The sequence below is a fragment of the Nomia melanderi genome, unplaced genomic scaffold, assembly GCF_051020985.1.
Source record: "Nomia melanderi isolate GNS246 unplaced genomic scaffold, iyNomMela1 scaffold0045, whole genome shotgun sequence".
NCBI classification, from domain to species: Eukaryota; Metazoa; Arthropoda; class Insecta; order Hymenoptera; family Halictidae; genus Nomia; species Nomia melanderi.
Genome location: NW_027475160.1, coordinates 292,049 through 309,052, shown reverse-complemented (window position 1 = coordinate 309,052; position 17,004 = coordinate 292,049).

Sequence of the window (17,004 nt, the reverse complement as noted above, 5' to 3'; positions counted from 1 at the left end):
AAATTGGATTTTTCCTTGACCCTGACAGTCCGGCCCCATGTGTCGATAGTTTTCTCGGTCCCTCGTGGTCCGAGGTCGATCCCGCTGAACAGATTCATGCGCCAAGGCTTCCTGCAGACAATTCACTTTGGTTTATTGCGCTATCTCTAATAGCACCCGAGATATCACCAGATATATATTGGATTTTTCCCTGACCCTGACAGTCCGGCCCCATGTGTCGATGGTTTTCTCGGTCCCTCGTGGTCCGAGGTCGTTCCCGCTGCACAGATTCATGCGCCAGGGCATCCTACAGATAATGCACTTTGATTTATTGCGCTATCTCTAATAGCACCCGAGATATCACCAGATATATATTGGATTTTTCCCTGACCCTGACAGTCCGGGCCCTTGTGTCGATGGTTTTCTCGGCCCCTCGTGGTCCGAGGTCGATCCCGCTGAACAGATTCATGCGCCAAGGCTTCCTGCAGACAATTCACTTTGGTTTATTGCGCTATCTCTAATAGCACCCGAGATGTCACCATATATATATATTGTATGTTCCCCTGTCCCTGAGTGTCCGGCCCCATGAGACGGTGGTTTTCTCGGCCCCTGGAGGTCCGAGGTCGGTCCCGCTGCACAGATTCATGCACCAGGGCTTCCTGCAGACAATGCACTTTGATTTAATGCGCTATCTCTAATAGCACCTGAGATATCACCAGATATATATTGGATTTTTCCTTGACCATGACAGTCCGGCCCCATGTGTCGATGGTTTTCTCGCCCCTGCTGATCCGAGATCGTTCCCGCTGCACAGATTCATGCGCCAAGGCCTCCTGCAGACAATGCACTTTGATTTATTGCGCCATTTGTAATATCACCCGAGATATCACCAGATATATATTGGATTTTTCCTTGACGCTGAGAGTCCGTCCCCATGTGTCGATGGTTTTCTCGGTCCCTCGTGGTCCGCGGTCGTTCCCGCTGCACAGATTCATGCGCCAGGATATCCTACAGACAATGCACTTTGATTTATTGCGCTATCTGTAATAGCACCCGAGATATCACCAGATATATATTGAATTTTTCCCCGACCGTGAGTGCCCGGCCCCTTGTGTCGGTGGTTTTCTCGGCCCCTGGTGGTCCGAGGTCGATCCCGATGCACAGATTCATGCGCCAGGGCCTCCTACAGACAATGCACTTTGATTTATTGCTCTATCTGTAATAGCACCCGAGATATCACCAGATATATATTGGATTTTTCCCTGACCCTGACAATCCGGCCCCATGAGACGGTTGTTTTCTCGGCCCCTGGTGGTCCGAGGTCGTTCCCGCTGCACAGATTTATGCGCCAGGGCCTCCTATAGATAATTCACTTTGGTGTATTGCGCTATCTGTAATAGCACCCGAGATATCACCAGATATATATTGGATTTTTCCCTGACCCTGACAATCCGGCCCCATGAGACGGTGATTTTCTCGGCCCCTGGTGGTCCGAGGTCGATCCCGCTGCACAAATTCATGCGCCAGGGCCTCCTACAGACAATGCACTTTGATTTATTGCGCTATCTGTAATAGCACCCGAGATATCACCAGATATATATTGGATTTTTCCCTGACCCTGAATGTCCGACCCCATGAGACGGTGATTTTCTCGGCCCCTGGTGGTCCGAGGTCGTTCCCGCTGCACAGATTCATGCGCCAGGGCCTCCTACAGACAATGCACTTTGATTTATTGCGCTATCTGTAATAGCACCCGAGATATCACCAGATATATATTGGATTTTTCCCTGACCCTGAATGTCCGACCCCATGAGACGGTGGTTTTCTCGGCCCCTGGTCGTCCGAGGTCGTTCCCGCTGAACAGATTTATGCGCCAGGGATTCATGCAGACAATTCACTTTGGTTTATTGCGCTATCCGTAATAGCACCCGAGATATCACCAGATATATATTGGATTCTTCCCTGACCCTGACTGCACGGCCCTATGTGTCGATGGTTTTCTCGGTCCCTCGTGGTCCGAGGTCGATCCCGCTGAACAGATTTATGCGCCAGGGATTCCTGCAGACAATTCACTTTGGTTTATTGCGCTATCTGTAATAGCACCCGAGATATCACCAGATATATGCTGGAATTTTACATGACCTTGGGTGATGGATTCCGAATATCTGTAATTTTCTCGGCGCCTGGTGGTCCGAGGTCGTTCCTGATGCACAGATTCATTCGCCAGTGCCTCCTACAGACAATGCACTTTGATTTATTGCGCTATCTGGAATAGCACCTGAGATATCACCAGATATATATTGGATTTTTCTCTGGCCCTGAGTGTCCGGCCCCATGAGACGGTGGTTTTCTCGGCCCCTGGTGGTTCCAGGTCGTTCCGGATGCACAGATTCATGCGCCAGGGCCTCCAACAGACAATGCCCTTTGATTTATTGCGCTATCTGTAATAGCACCCGAGATATCACCAGATATATATTGGATCTTTCCCTTACCCTGAGTGTCCGGCCCCATGAGACGGTGGTTTTCTCGGCACCTGGTGGTCCGAGGTCGTTCCGGCTGCACAGATTCATGCGCCAGGGCCTGCTGCAGATAATTCACTTTGGTTTATTGCGCCATCTCTAACAGCACCCGAGATATCACCAGATATATATTGGATTTATCACTGACCCTGAGTGTCCGACTCCATGAGACGGTGGTTTTCTCGGCGCCTGGTGGTCCGTGGGCGTTCCCGCTGCACAGATTCATGCGCTAGGGCCGGCTGCAAATAATTCACTTTGGTTTATTGCACTATCTCTAATAGCACCCGAGGTATAACCAGATATATATTGGATTTTTCCCTGACCCTGACAGTCCGGCCCCATGAGACGGTTACTTTCTCGGCCCCTGGTGGTCCGAGGTCGTTCCCGCTGCACAGATTCATGGGCCAGGGCCTCCTACAGACAATGCACTTTGATTTATTGGGCTATCTGTAATAGCACCCGAGATATCACCAGATATATATTGGATTTTTCCCCGACCCTGACAGACCGGCCCCATGTGTCCGTGGTTTTCTCGTCCCCTGGTAGTCCGAGGTCGTTCCCGCTGCACAGATTCATGCGCCAGGGCCTCCTATAGATAATTCACTTTGGTTTATTGCGCTATCTCTAATAGCACCCGAGATATCACCAGATATATATTGGATTTTCCCTTGACCCTGAGTCTCCGGCCCCATGAGACGGTGGTTTTCTCGGCCCCTAGTGGTCCGAGGTCGATCCCGCTGCACAGATTCATGCGCCAGGGCCTCCTACAGACAATGCACTTTGATTTATTGCGCTATCTGTAATAGCACCCGAGATATCACCAGATTTATATTGGATTTTTCCCTGACCCTGACAGTCCGGCCCCATGAGACGGTGGTTTTCTCGGCCCCTGCTGGTCCGAGGTCGTTCCCGCTGCACAGATTCATGCGCCAGGGCGTCCTACAGACAATGCATTTTGACTTATTTCGCTATCTCTAATAGCACCCGAGATATCACCAGATATATATTGGATTTTTCCCTGACCCTGAGTGTCCGGCACCATGAGACGTTGGTTTTCTCGGGCCCTGGTGGTCCGCGATCGTTCCCGCTGCACAGATTCATGCGCCAGGGATTCATGCAGACAATTCACTTTGGTTTATTGCGCTATCCGTAATAGCACCCGAGATATCACCAGATATATATTGGATTCTTCCCTGACCCTGACTGCACGGCCCTATGTGTCGATGGTTTTCTCGGTCCCTCGTGGTCCGAGGTCGATCCCGCTGAACAGATTTATGCGCCAGGGATTCCTGCAGACAATTCACTTTGGTTTATTGCGCTATCTGTAATAGCACCCGAGATATCACCAGATATATGCTGGAATTTTACATGACCTTGGGTGATGGATTCCGAATATCTGTAATTTTCTCGGCGCCTGGTGGTCCGAGGTCGTTCCTGATGCACAGATTCATTCGCCAGTGCCTCCTACAGACAATGCACTTTGATTTATTGCGCTATCTGGAATAGCACCCGAGATATCACCAGATATATATTGGATTTTTCTCTGGCCCTGAGTGTCCGGCCCCATGAGACGGTGGTTTTCTCGGCCCCTGGTGGTTCCAGGTCGTTCCGGATGCACAGATTCATGCGCCAGGGCCTCCAACAGACAATGCCCTTTGATTTATTGCGCTATCTGTAATAGCACCCGAGATATCACCAGATATATATTGGATCTTTCCCTTACCCTGAGTGTCCGGCCCCATGAGACGGTGGTTTTCTCGGCACCTGGTGGTCCGAGGTCGTTCCGGCTGCACAGATTCATGCGCCAGGGCCTGCTGCAGATAATTCACTTTGGTTTATTGCGCCATCTCTAACAGCACCCGAGATATCACCAGATATATATTGGATTTATCACTGACCCTGAGTGTCCGACTCCATGAGACGGTGGTTTTCTCGGCGCCTGGTGGTCCGTGGGCGTTCCCGCTGCACAGATTCATGCGCTAGGGCCGGCTGCAAATAATTCACTTTGGTTTATTGCACTATCTCTAATAGCACCCGAGGTATAACCAGATATATATTGGATTTTTCCCTGACCCTAACAGTCCGGCCCCATGAGACGGTTACTTTCTCGGCCCCTGGTGGTCCGAGGTCGTTCCCGCTGCACAGATTCATGGGCCAGGGCCTCCTACAGACAATGCACTTTGATTTATTGGGCTATCTGTAATAGCACCCGAGATATCACCAGATATATATTGGATTTTTCCCCGACCCTGACAGACCGGCCCCATGTGTCCGTGGTTTTCTCGTCCCCTGGTAGTCCGAGGTCGTTCCCGCTGCACAGATTCATGCGCCAGGGCCTCCTATAGATAATTCACTTTGGTTTATTGCGCTATCTCTAATAGCACCCGAGATATCACCAGATATATATTGGATTTTCCCTTGACCCTGAGTCTCCGGCCCCATGAGACGGTGGTTTTCTCGGCCCCTAGTGGTCCGAGGTCGATCCCGCTGCACAGATTCATGCGCCAGGGCCTCCTACAGACAATGCACTTTGATTTATTGCGCTATCTGTAATAGCACCCGAGATATCACCAGATTTATATTGGATTTTTCCCTGACCCTGACAGTCCGGCCCCATGAGACGGTGGTTTTCTCGGCCCCTGCTGGTCCGAGGTCGTTCCCGCTGCACAGATTCATGCGCCAGGGCGTCCTACAGACAATGCATTTTGACTTATTTCGCTATCTCTAATAGCACCCGAGATATCACCAGATATATATTGGATTTTTCCCTGACCCTGAGTGTCCGGCACCATGAGACGTTGGTTTTCTCGGGCCCTGGTGGTCCGCGATCGTTCCCGCTGCACAGATTCATGCGACAGGTCCTCCTACAGATAATGCACTTTGGTTTATTGCGCTATCTCTAATAGCACCCGAGATATCACCAGATATATATTGGATTTTTCCCTGACCCTGACAGTCCGGCCCCATGAGACGGTGATTTTCTCGGTCCCTCGAGGTCCGAGTTCGATCCCGCTGAACAGATTCATGCGCCGGGGTTTCCTGCAGACAATTCACTTTGGTTTATTGCGCTATCTGTAATAGCACCCGAGATATCACCAGATATATGCTGGATTTTTACATGAAGTTTGGTGACGGATACCGAATATCTGTAATTTTCTCTGCCCCTGGTGGTCCGAGGTCGTTCCCGCTGCACAGATGCATGCGCCAGGGCGTCCTGCAGATAATTCACTTTGGTTTATTGCGCTATCTGTAATAGCACCCGAGATATCACCAGATATATATTGGATTTATCACTGACCCTGAGTGTCCGACTCCATGAGACGGTGGTTTTCTCGGCCCCTGGTGGTCCGTGGGCGTTCCCGCTGCACAGATTCATGCGCTAGGGCCGGCTGCAAATAATTCACTTTGGTTTATTGCACTATCTCTAATAGCACCCGAGGTATAACCAGATATATATTGGATTTTTCCCTGACCCTGACAGTCCGGCCCCATGAGACGGTTACTTTCTCGGCCCCTGGTGGTCCGAGGTCGTTCCCGCTGCACAGATTCATGGGCCAGGGCCTCCTACAGACAATGCACTTTGATTTATTGGGCTATCTGTAATAGCACCCGAGATATCACCAGATATATATTGGATTTTTCCCCGACCCTGACAGACCGGCCCCATGTGTCCGTGGTTTTCTCGTCCCCTGGTAGTCCGAGGTCGTTCCCGCTGCACAGATTCATGCGCCAGGGCCTCCTATAGATAATTCACTTTGGTTTATTGCGCTATCTCTAATAGCACCCGAGATATCACCAGATATATATTGGATTTTCCCTTGACCCTGAGTCTCCGGCCCCATGAGACGGTGGTTTTCTCGGCCCCTAGTGGTCCGAGGTCGATCCCGCTGCACAGATTCATGCGCCAGGGCCTCCTACAGACAATGCACTTTGATTTATTGCGCTATCTATAATAGCACCCGAGATATAACCAGATATATATTGGATTTTTCCCTGACCCTGACAGTTCGGCCCCATGAGACGGTGATTTTCTCGGCCCCTGGTGGTCCGAGGTCGATCCCGCTGCACAAATTCATGTGCCAGGGCGTCCTACAGACAATGCACTTTGATTTATTGCGCTATCTGTAATAGCACCCGAGATATCACCAGATATATATTGGATTTTTCCCCGACCCTGACAGTCCGGCCCCATGAGACGGTAGCTTTCTCGGCCCCTGGTGCTCCGAGGTCGATCCCGCTGCACAGATTCATGCGCTAGGGCCTCCTGCAGACAATTCACTTTGATTTAATGCGCTATCTGTAATAGCACCCGAGATATCACCAGACTTATATTGGATTTTTCCCTGACCCTGACAGCCCGACCCCATGAGACGGTGGTTTACTCGGCCCCTGGTGGTCCGAGGTCGATCCCGCTGCACAGATTCATGCGCCAGGGCCTCCTGCAGACAATCCACTTTGATTTATTTCGCTATCTCTAATAGCACCCGAGATATCACCAGATATATATTGGATTTTTCCCTCACCCTGACAGTCCGGCCCCATGAGACGGTGATTTTCTCGGCCCCTGGTGGTCCGAGGTCGATCCCGCTGCACAAATTCATGTGCCAGGGCCTCTTACAGACAATGCACTTTGATTTATTGCGCTATCTGTAATGGCACCCGAGATATCACCAGATATATATTGGATTTTTCCCTTACCCTGAGTTTCCGACCCCATGAGACGGTGATTTTCTCGGCCCCTGGTGGTCCGAGGTCGATCCCGCTGCACAAATTCATGCGCCAAGGCTTCCCGCAGACAATTCACTTTGGTTTATTGCGCTATCTGTAATAGCACCAGAGATATCACCAGATATATGCTGGATTTTTACATGACCTTGGGTGACGGATTTCGAATATCTGTAATTTTCTCGGCCCCTGGTGGTCCGAGGTCGATCCCGCTGCACAGATTCATGCGCCAGGGCCTCCTGCAGACAATGCACTTTGATTTATTGCGCTATCTCTAATATTACCCGAGATATCACCAGATATATATTGGATTTTTCCTTGACCCTGACAGTCCGGCCCCATGTGTCGATGGTTTTCTCGCCCCTGGTGGTCCGAGGTCGTTCCCGCTGCACAGATTCATGCGCCAGGGCCTCCTGCAGATAATGCACTTTGGTTTATTGCGCTATCTCTAATATCACCCGAGATATCACCAGATATATATTGGATATTTCCCAGACCCTGAGTGTCCGGCCCCATGAGACGGTGGTTTTCTCGGCCGCTGGTGGTCCGAGGTCGTTCCCGCTGCACAGATTCATGCGCCAGGGCCTCCTGCAGATAATTCACTTTGGTTTATTGCGCTATCTCTAATAGCACCCGAGATATCACCAGATATATATTGGATTTTTCCCTGACCCTGAGTGTCCGGCCCAATGAGACGGTGGTTTTCTCGGGCCCTGGTGGTCCGCGATCGTTCCCGCTGCACAGATTCATGCGACAGGTCCTCCTACAGATAATGCACTTTGGTTTATTGCGCTATCTCTAATAGCACCCGAGATATCACCAGATATATGCTGGATTTTTACATGAAGTTTGGTGACGGATTATATCTGTAATTTTCTCGGCCCCTGGTGGTCCGAGGTCGATCCCCCTGCACAGATTCATGCACCAGGGCCTCCTGCAGACAATTCACTTTGGTTTATTGCGTTATCTGTAATAGCCGCCGAGATATCACCAGATATATGCTGGATTTTACATGACCTTGGGTGAAGGATTCCAAATATCTGCAATTTTCTCGGCGCCTGATGGTCCGAGGTCGTTCCTGCTGCACAGATTCATGCGCCAGGGCCTCCTACAGACAATGCACTTTGATTTATTGCGCTATCTATAATAGCACCCGAGATATAACCAGATATATATTGGATTTTTCCCTGACCCTGACAGTTCGGCCCCATGAGACGGTGATTTTCTCGGCCCCTGGTGGTCCGAGGTCGATCCCGCTGCACAAATTCATGTGCCAGGGCGTCCTACAGACAATGCACTTTGATTTATTGCGCTATCTGTAATAGCACCCGAGATATCACCAGATATATATTGGATTTTTCCCCGACCCTGACAGTCCGGCCCCATGAGACGGTAGCTTTCTCGGCCCCTGGTGCTCCGAGGTCGTTCCCGCTGCACAGATTCATGCGCTAGGGCCTCCTGCAGACAATTCACTTTGATTTAATGCGCTATCTGTAATAGCACCCGAGATATCACCAGACTTATATTGGATTTTTCCCTGACCCTGACAGCCCGACCCCATGAGACGGTGGTTTTCTCGGCCCCTGGTGGTCCGAGGTCGATCCCGCTGCACAGATTCATGCGCCAGGGCCTCCTGCAGACAATCCACTTTGATTTATTTCGCTATCTCTAATAGCACCCGAGATATCACCAGATATATATTGGATTTTTCCCTCACCCTGACAGTCCGGCCCCATGAGACGGTGATTTTCTCGGCCCCTGGTGGTCCGAGGTCGATCCCGCTGCACAAATTCATGTGCCAGGGCCTCTTACAGACAATGCACTTTGATTTATTGCGCTATCTGTAATGGCACCCGAGATATCACCAGATATATATTGGATTTTTCCCTTACCCTGAGTTTCCGACCCCATGAGACGGTGATTTTCTCGGCCCCTGGTGGTCCGAGGTCGATCCCGCTGCACAAATTCATGCGCCAAGGCTTCCCGCAGACAATTCACTTTGGTTTATTGCGCTATCTGTAATAGCACCAGAGATATCACCAGATATATGCTGGATTTTTACATGACCTTGGGTGACGGATTTCGAATATCTGTAATTTTCTCGGCCCCTGGTGGTCCGAGGTCGATCACGCTGCACAGATTCATGCGCCAGGGCCTCCTGCAGACAATGCACTTTGATTTATTGCGCTATCTCTAATATTACCCGAGATATCACCAGATATATATTGGATTTTTCCTTGACCCTGACAGTCCGGCCCCATGTGTCGATGGTTTTCTCGCCCCTGGTGGTCCGAGGTCGTTCCCGCTGCACAGATTCATGCGCCAGGGCCTCCTGCAGATAATGCACTTTGGTTTATTGCGCTATCTCTAATATCACCCGAGATATCACCAGATATATATTGGATATTTCCCAGACCCTGAGTGTCCGGCCCCATGAGACGGTGGTTTTCTCGGCCGCTGGTGGTCCGAGGTCGTTCCCGCTGCACAGATTCATGCGCCAGGGCCTCCTGCAGATAATTCACTTTGGTTTATTGCGCTATCTCTAATAGCACCCGAGATATCACCAGATATATATTGGATTTTTCCCTGACCCTGAGTGTCCGGCCCAATGAGACGGTGGTTTTCTCGGGCCCTGGTGGTCCGCGATCGTTCCCGCTGCACAGATTCATGCGACAGGTCCTCCTACAGATAATGCACTTTGGTTTATTGCGCTATCTCTAATAGCACCCGAGATATCACCAGATATATGCTGGATTTTTACATGAAGTTTGGTGACGGATTATATCTGTAATTTTCTCGGCCCCTGGTGGTCCGAGGTCGATCCCCCTGCACAGATTCATGCACCAGGGCCTCCTGCAGACAATTCACTTTGGTTTATTGCGTTATCTGTAATAGCCGCCGAGATATCACCAGATATATGCTGGATTTTACATGACCTTGGGTGAAGGATTCCAAATATCTGCAATTTTCTCGGCGCCTGATGGTCCGAGGTCGTTCCTGCTGCACAGATTCATGCGCCAGGGCCTCCTACAGACAATGCACTTTGATTTATTGCGCTATCTATAATAGCACCCGAGATATAACCAGATATATATTGGATTTTTCCCTGACCCTGACAGTTCGGCCCCATGAGACGGTGATTTTCTCGGCCCCTGGTGGTCCGAGGTCGATCCCGCTGCACAAATTCATGTGCCAGGGCGTCCTACAGACAATGCACTTTGATTTATTGCGCTATCTGTAATAGCACCCGAGATATCACCAGATATATATTGGATTTTTCCCCGACCCTGACAGTCCGGCCCCATGAGACGGTAGCTTTCTCGGCCCCTGGTGCTCCGAGGTCGTTCCCGCTGCACAGATTCATGCGCTAGGGCCTCCTGCAGACAATTCACTTTGATTTAATGCGCTATCTGTAATAGCACCCGAGATATCACCAGACTTATATTGGATTTTTCCCTGACCCTGACAGCCCGACCCCATGAGACGGTGGTTTTCTCGGCCCCTGGTGGTCCGAGGTCGATCCCGCTGCACAGATTCATGCGCCAGGGCCTCCTGCAGACAATCCACTTTGATTTATTTCGCTATCTCTAATAGCACCCGAGATATCACCAGATATATATTGGATTTTTCCCTCACCCTGACAGTCCGGCCCCATGAGACGGTGATTTTCTCGGCCCCTGGTGGTCCGAGGTCGATCCCGCTGCACAAATTCATGTGCCAGGGCCTCTTACAGACAATGCACTTTGATTTATTGCGCTATCTGTAATGGCACCCGAGATATCACCAGATATATATTGGATTTTTCCCTTACCCTGAGTTTCCGACCCCATGAGACGGTGATTTTCTCGGCCCCTGGTGGTCCGAGGTCGATCCCGCTGCACAAATTCATGCGCCAAGGCTTCCCGCAGACAATTCACTTTGGTTTATTGCGCTATCTGTAATAGCACCAGAGATATCACCAGATATATGCTGGATTTTTACATGACCTTGGGTGACGGATTTCGAATATCTGTAATTTTCTCGGCCCCTGGTGGTCCGAGGTCGATCCCGCTGCACAGATTCATGCGCCAGGGCCTCCTGCAGACAATGCACTTTGATTTATTGCGCTATCTCTAATATTACCCGAGATATCACCAGATATATATTGGATTTTTCCTTGACCCTGACAGTCCGGCCCCATGTGTCGATGGTTTTCTCGCCCCTGGTGGTCCGAGGTCGTTCCCGCTGCACAGATTCATGCGCCAGGGCCTCCTGCAGATAATGCACTTTGGTTTATTGCGCTATCTCTAATATCACCCGAGATATCACCAGATATATATTGGATATTTCCCAGACCCTGAGTGTCCGGCCCCATGAGACGGTGGTTTTCTCGGCCGCTGGTGGTCCGAGGTCGTTCCCGCTGCACAGATTCATGCGCCAGGGCCTCCTGCAGATAATTCACTTTGGTTTATTGCGCTATCTCTAATAGCACCCGAGATATCACCAGATATATATTGGATTTTTCCCTGACCCTGAGTGTCCGGCCCAATGAGACGGTGGTTTTCTCGGGCCCTGGTGGTCCGCGATCGTTCCCGCTGCACAGATTCATGCGACAGGTCCTCCTACAGATAATGCACTTTGGTTTATTGCGCTATCTCTAATAGCACCCGAGATATCACCAGATATATGCTGGATTTTTACATGAAGTTTGGTGACGGATTATATCTGTAATTTTCTCGGCCCCTGGTGGTCCGAGGTCGATCCCCCTGCACAGATTCATGAACCAGGGCCTCCTGCAGACAATTCACTTTGGTTTATTGCGTTATCTGTAATAGCCGCCGAGATATCACCAGATATATGCTGGATTTTACATGACCTTGGGTGAAGGATTCCAAATATCTGCAATTTTCTCGGCGCCTGATGGTCCGAGGTCGTTCCTGCTGCACAGATTCATTCGCCAGTGCCTCCTACAGACAATGCACTTTGATTTATTGCGCTATTTCTAATAGCAGCCGAGATATCACAAGATATATATTGGATCTTTCCCTGACCCTGACAGTCCGGCCCCATGAGACGGTGATTTTCTCGGCCCCTGGTGGTCCGAGGTCGATTCCGCTGCACAGATTCATGCGCCAGGGCCTCCTACAGACAATGCACTTTGATATATAGCTTTATCTGTAATAGTACACGAGATATCACCAGATATATATTGGATTTTTTCCTGGCCCTGACAATCCGGCCCCATGAGACGGTGATTTTCTCGGCCCCTGGTGGTCCGAGGTCGTTCCCGCTGCACAGATTCATGCGACAGGGCCTCCTGCAGACAATGCACTTTGGTTTATTGCGCTATCTCTAATAGCACCCGAGGTATCACCAGATATATATTGGATTTATCCCTGACCCTGAGTCTCCGACTCCATGAGACGGTGGTTTTCTCGGCCCCTGGTGGTTAGAGGTCCTTCCGCTGCACAGTTTCATGCGCCAGGGCCTCCTGCAGACAATGCACTTTAATTTATTGCGCTATCTGTAATAGCACCCGAGATATCACCAGATATATATTGGATTTTTTCCTGGCCCTGACAATCCGGCCCCATGAGACGGTGATTTTCTCGGCCCCTGGTGGTCCGAGGTCGTTCCCGCTGCACAGATTGATGCGCCAGGGCCTCCTATAGATAATTCACTTCGGTTTATTGCGCTATCTCTAATAGCACCCGAGATATCACCAGATATATATTGGATTTTTCCCTGGCCCTGACAATCCGGCCCCATGAGACGGTGATTTTCTCGGCCCCTGGTGGTCCGAGGTCGTTCCCGCTGCACAGGATCATGCGCCAGGGCCTCCTGCAGACAATGCACTTTGATTTATTTCCCTATCTCTAATAGCACCCGAGATATCACCAGATATATATTGGATTTTTCCCTGACCTTGACAGTCCGGCCCCATGAGACGGTGATTTTCTCGGCCCCTGGTGGTACGAGGTCGTTCCCACTGAACATATTCATGCGCCAGGGCCTCCTGCAGATAATTCACTTTGATTTATTGCGCCATCTCTAATAGCACCCGAGATATCACCAGATATATATTGGATTTTTCCCTGACCCTGACCGTCCGGCCCCATGAGACGGTGATTTTCTCGGCGCCTGGTGGTCCGCGGTCGATCCCGCTGCACAGATTCATGCGCCAGGGCATCCTACAGACAATGCACTTTGATTTATTGCGCTATCTGTAATAGCACCCGAGATATCACCAGATATATATTGAATTTTTCCCCGACCCTGAGTGCCCGGCCCCTTGTGTCGGTGGTTTTCTCGGCCCCTGGTGGTCCGAGGTCGATCCCGCTGCACAGATTCATGCGCCAGGGCCTCCTATAGACAATGCACTTTGATCTATTGCGCTATCTGCAATAGCACCCGAGATATCACCAGATATATATTGGATTTTTCCCTGACCCTGAGTGTCGGGCCCCATGTGTCGGTGGTTTTCTCGGCCCGTGGTGGTCCGAGGTCCTTGCCGCTGCACAGATTCGTGCGACAGGGCCTCCCGCAGACAATGCACTGTGATTTATCGAGGTATCTGCAATAGCACCCGAGATATCACCAGATATATAATGGATTTTTCCCTGACCCTGACAGTCCGGCCCCATGAGACGGTGGTTTTCTCGACCCCTGGTGGTCCTAGGTCGTTCCCTCTGCAGGGATTCATGAGCCAGGGCTTCCTGCAGACAATTCACTTTGGTTTATTGCGCTATCTGTAATAGAACCCGAGATATCACCAGATATATGCTGGATTTTTACATGACGTTGGGTGACGGATACCGAAGATCTGTAATTTTATCGGCCCCTGGTGGTCCGAGGTCGTTCCAGCTGCACAGATTCATGCGCCAGGGCCACCTACAGACAATGCACTTTGATTTATTGCGCTATCTCTAATAGCACCCGAAATATCACCAGATATATATTGGATTTTTCCCTGACCCTGAGTGTCCGGCCCCAAGTGTCGGTGATTTTCTCGGCCCCTGGTGGTCCGAGGTCGTTCCTGCTGCACAGATGCATGCGCCAGGGCCTCCAGCAGACAATGCACTATGGTTTATCGCGCTATCTGTAATAGCACCCGAGATATCATCAGATGCATCCTGGATTTTTATATGACCTTGGGTGTCCGGCCCCATGTGTCGGTGGTTTTCTCGGCCCCTGGTGGTCCGAGGTCGTTCCCGGTGCACAGATTCAGGCGCCAGGGCCTCCTGCAGATAACTCACTTTGATTTTGTGCGCTATCTGTAACAGCACCCGAGATATCACCAGATTTATATTGGATTTTTCCCTGACCCTGACAGCCCGACCCCATGAGACGGTGGTTTTCTCGGCCCCTGGTGGTCCGAGGTCGTTCCCGCTGCCCGGATTCATGTGCCAGGGCCTCCTGCAGATAATTCACATTGGTTTATTGCACTATCTCTAATAGCACCCGAGATATCAGCAGATATATATTGGATTTTCCCCTGACCCTGAGTGTCCGGCCCCATGAGACTGTGGTTTTCTCGGCCCCTGGTGGTCCGAGGTCGTTCCCGCTGCACAGAATCATGCGCGAAGGCTTCCTGCTGACAATGCACTTTGATTTATCGCGCTATCTCTAATAGCACCCGAGATATCACCAGATATATAATGGATTTTTCCCTGACCCTGACAGTCCGGCTCCATGAGACGGTGGTTTTCTCGGCCCCTGGTGGTCCGAGGTCGTTTCCGCTGAACAGAATCATGCGCCAGGGCCTCCTACAGACAATGCACTTTGATGTATTAGGCTATCTGTAATAGCTCCCGAGATATCACCAGATATATATTGGATTTTTCCCTGACCCTGAGTGTCCGGCCCCATGAGACGGTGGTTTTCTCGGCCCCTGGTGGTCCGAGGTCGTTCCCGCTGCCCAGATTCATGTGCCAGGGCCTCCTGCAGATAATTCACATTGGTTTATTGCGCTATCTGTAATAGTACCCGAGATATCACCAGATATATATTGGCTTTGTCCCTGAACCTGAGTGTCCGGCCCCATGAGACGGTGGTTTTCTCGGCCCCTGGTGCTCCGAGGTCGTTCCCGCTGCACAGATTCATGCGACAGGGCCTCCTGCAGATAATTGACTTTGGTTTACTGCGCTATCTCTAATAGCACCCGAGATATCACCAGATATATATTGGATTTTCCCCTGACCCTGAGTGTCCGGCAACATGAGCCGGTGGTTTTCTCGGCCCCTGGTGGTCCGAGGTCGTTCCCTCTGCCCAGATTCATGTGCCAGGGCCTCCTGCAGATAATTCACATTGGTTTATTGCGCTAACTCTAATAGCACCCGAGATATCACCAGATATATATTGGATATTTCCCTGACACTGACAGTCCGGCCCCATGAGACGGTGGTTTTCTCGGCCCCTGGAGGTCCGAGGTCGTTCCCGCTGCCCAGATTCATGCGCCAGGGCCTCCTACAGACAATGCACTTTGATTTATTGCGCTATCTCTAATTGCACCCGAGATATCACCAGATATATATTGGATTTTTCCTTGACCCTGACAGTCCGGCCCCATGTGTCGATGGTTTTCTCGGTCCCTCGTGGTCCGAGATCGATCCCGCTGCACGCATTCATGCGCCAGGGCCTCTTACAGACAATGCACTTTGATTTATTGCACTATCTGTAATAGCACCCGAGATATCACCAGATATATATTTTGGATTTTTCCCTGACCCTGAGTGTCCGGCCCCATGAGACGGTGGTTTTCTCGGCCCCTGGAGGTCCGAGGTCGTTCCCGCTGCCCAGATTCATGCGCCAGGGCCTCCTACAGACAATGCACTTTCATTTATTGCGCTATCTGTAATAGCACCCGAGATATCACCAGATATATATTGGATTTTTTCCAGACCCTGAGTATCCGGCCCCATGAGACGGTGGTTTTCTCGGCCCCTGGTGGTCGGAGGTCGTTCCCGCTGCCCAGATTCATGCGCCAGGGCCTCCTGCAGATAATTCACTTTAGTTTATTGCGCTATCTCTAATAGCACCCGAGACATCACCAGATATATATTGGATTTTTCCCTGACCCTGAGTGTCCGGCTCCATGAGACGGTGGTTTTCTCGGCCCCTGGAGGTCCGAGGTCGTTCCCGCTGAACAGACTCATGCGCCTGGGCCTCCTACAGACAATGCACTTTGATGTATTGGGCTATCTGTAATAGCTCCTGAGATATCACCAGATATATATTGGATTTTTCCCTGACCCTGAGTGTCCGGCCCCATGAGACGGTGGTTTTCTCGGCCCCTGGTGGTCCGAGGTCGTTCCCGCTGCCCAGATTCATGTGCCAGGGCCTCCTGCAGATTATTCACATTGGTTTATTGCACTATCTCTAATAGCACCCGAGATATCAGCAGAAATATATTGGATTTTCCCCTGACCCTGAGTGTCCGGCCCCATGAGACTGTGGTTTTCTCGGCCCCTGGTGGTCCGAGGTCGTTCCCGCTGCACAGAATCATGCGCGAAGGCTTCCTGCTGACAATGCACTTTGATTTATCGCGCTATCTCTAATAGCACCCGAGATATCACCAGATATATAATGGATTTTTCCCTGACCCTGACAGTCCGGCCCCATGAGACGGTGGTTTTCTCGACCCCTGGTGGTCCTAGGTCGTTCCCTCTGCAGGGATTCATGAGCCAGGGCTTCCTGCAGACAATTCACTTTGGTTTATTGCGCTATCTGTAATAGAACCCGAGATATCACCAGATATATGCTGGATTTTTACATGACGTTGGGTGACGGATACCGAAGATCT